Consider the following 3,054-nt stretch of genomic DNA (forward strand, 5'->3'; position numbering starts at 1 on the left):
ACTTCTGGGATACATTTTTTTGTTGTTCTTCTTGAGACTGGGTCTCACTATTAGCTCAGGCTCAAAGTCATGATCCTCTTGCCTCTACATTTTGAGTGCAGACATGTGCCCCTTACCTGACCTTGTCATTAAAAGTAAATGAGTAGTGTGTGCCACCTACTTAAAACAGTGCTTAGCATGTGGCAGGCACACAACAATGTAAATCGTTACCCTGTTTTCAGGCAGCACCCCAAGCACCCAAACTTTGATTTTTTTTTTTTTTTTTTATAATTCTTTAGAAAAGGTGTGCTGATTCATTTTGGGGTTTTTTATTCATTTGTTTTTGTTGTCAGCTTAACATAAACTAGAGTTATCTGAGAAGTGGGAATGTCAGTTGAGAAATCACTTCTATCAGATTAGCTAGCAGGCAAATCTGTGGGACATTTTCTTTCTTTCTCTTTTTTTCTAGATAGGGTTTCTCTGTGTAGCCATGGCTGTTCTAGAACTCACTCTGTTGACCAGGCTAACCTGGAACTCACGAAGATCCACCTGCCTCTGCCTCCCGAGTGCTGGGATTAAAGGTGCTTACTGCCTCTGCCCGAGGACATTTTCTTCATTAATAATTGACGTGAGGGGCCCCAGACCACTGAGGGTAGTACCACTCCTGGGCAGGTGATCCTGGGGTCTATTAAAAAACAAACTGAGCTGGGTGGTGGTGGCACACACCTCCAATCCCAGCACTTGGGAGGCAGAGGCATGCAGATCTCTGTGAGTTTGAGGCCAGCCTGGTCTACAGAGTTCCAGGACAGGCTCCAAAACCAAACCGAGAAACCCTGCCTCCAAAAAACACAAACAAACAAACAAAAAACAAAAAACGAACTGAGCAAGCCCCAGAGAGCAAGCCAGTAAGCAGTGTTCCTCTGTCTTGCTTCAGTCCTATCTCCAGGTTTCTGCCTTGAGTTTCTGCCGATTTCCCGATGGACTATAAGCTATCCGAGGAAATTAACCCTTTCCTCCCGTGCTGCTTTGGGTCATGGTGTTTATCACAGCGATAGAAAGCGAACTAGCATAGAGGGTCTCACGCGTGGATTTGTCGGCCTGGTCTCAGACTGGAAATGAGCCATAGGCCTCTGCCTCCTGAGTGCTGGGATTACAGGTGTGTACAAGCAGCCTGTTTGTTTTTTGAACAGTCTCCATGTGTAGCCCGCATTGACCTAGAACTAGCGCTTTTCCTGTTGGCACCTCCTGAGTGTTGGGGTTGTAGGTCTGCATCACTATACTTGGTTAATCTCAGATCTGGAATAAGTAAATTTGCTGTTTGGAACCCTGAGCAGCTAGAAGCAAAGACACAACATTCACTTTGTTTTCTGCTTTTATTTTGTCTTAATTTATTTATTTTTTTTACAGGGGAAGGGGAATTCATGCCATGGCATGCATGTGGAGGGTCAGAGTGCCACTTTGTAGGACCAGTTTGCTCTTTCTTCCTTTACATGGCTTCCAAGACTCAAACTCAGGTCTTCAAGTCTGCATGGCAAGCAGTTTACCCTCTGGGCTATCTTGCCAGCCCTTTGTGCTTTTAATAGAAGAACATGATTCAAATCCTGGAACACAATTTTTTTTTTTTTCTCCTCCCTCCGTCACCTGGAACACATTTTGAGTGACCAGAAGCTGAGGCTAATTGTTCTGCTGTCTAAAAAACTATTTGTGGAGCCGGGTAGTGGTGACACACTCCTTTAATGCCAGCACTCGGGAGGCAGAGGCAGGCGGATCTTTGTGAGTTTGAGGCCAGCCTGGTCTACAGAGTGAGTTCCAGGAAAGGCGCAAAGCTTCACAGAGAAACCCTGTCTCGAAAAACCAAAAAACAAAACAAAACAAAAAAAAAACCAACAACAACAACAACAAAAAAAACCACCAACCAAACAAGAAAACTATTTCTGTTCATGTGTGTATGTATAGTGTGGTATATGTGCAGTTGTGTGTGCTTGTAAGCTTGCAGAGCGAGCTCAGAGGAGGGTGTCAGGTATCATCACCTTATCCCCCTTGAGACTGGAACTTAGCAGTAATTAGGCCCGAAGTCCCAGATATATATAATGCATTCCGGTCACACTGGTTCCCTCAGCACCACCACCCCACCAGAATCACAAAAGTTTACTTAGCAAAAAGTTTTATATGAAAACACAACCCAATTTTACACCACAATCAAACAGTCCCTTTGGGGAGAGATGTGACCCCTGTGCTGGATAGCCATTGTTTAGACTCTTTCCAAGGCTTCCTACATGATGATGCTGTTTCCTCATGGGACCACCATTCTGATATTAATCTGTTGCCCACTAGTATCATCCCCACACACTCATCAATCACAAGACTCATAAAGGGATGAAAGCCCCTGTAGTATTCCTTGTACATGTCTGCCACCATTTAACGTCAGTGGTAACTTCCTGTCCACAAATCTCTTCAGCTGGGGAGGGTGCACCTTGTTCATGACAACTCCTCAGCAGGTTCGGCATGACATGATGGTGAATGAGCACCCCCTTCACCCACTCTTATCCCCTTGGCAGCCTCTCCCCCTCCCATCTCCCCATCGGTCTCTCATTCAACAAATCCCCACTCTGGGCTGGCTGGCTGGTTCAGTGGTTAAGAGTATTTGCTGCTCTTCTGGAAGACTGGAGTTCAGTTCCCGACACACACGTCAGGAGGCTTTCCTCCACCTACAACTCTATTCTCAGGGGATTTGACACCCTCTTCTGTGTGTGAATATATGTCACCTGAGTGTGGGTGCCCGAGGAAGCCAGAAGAGGCTTTTTTAAAAGGTCCCCAACTCCCTTTCACGTCTTTTGTTTTCACTTTGGGATCCACTGGGCTTAATCAAGGCTGCCTTCGTGGGCCGAGTATGGAGTTATCCACTAGAGCACTGCGTACTCGCCAGTGGTTACCCACTGAAGACTTCCTCTCCACTAGCAATCAAACCATCTGCCCTCTGGGTGAGGCAGGGCTGGCTCCTTGAGCCCCTCCCCCATCTGGACTGAAAGTTTAGAGGATCTGGCTTGCACAAATCCTAAGCAGGCAACGCCAGCC

The 3,054-nt window shown here is 46.3% G+C and overlaps 1 pseudogene; it reads right to left on the reverse strand.

Moving 5' to 3' along the window:
• Positions 1–1,951: 1,951 nt before the first annotated feature.
• Positions 1,952–2,495, reverse strand: LOC118587340 (annotated as a pseudogene).
• Positions 2,496–3,054: the final 559 nt, after the last annotated feature.

Source organism: Onychomys torridus, chromosome 7, assembly GCF_903995425.1.
Source record: "Onychomys torridus chromosome 7, mOncTor1.1, whole genome shotgun sequence".
Taxonomy (NCBI): domain Eukaryota; kingdom Metazoa; phylum Chordata; class Mammalia; order Rodentia; family Cricetidae; genus Onychomys; species Onychomys torridus.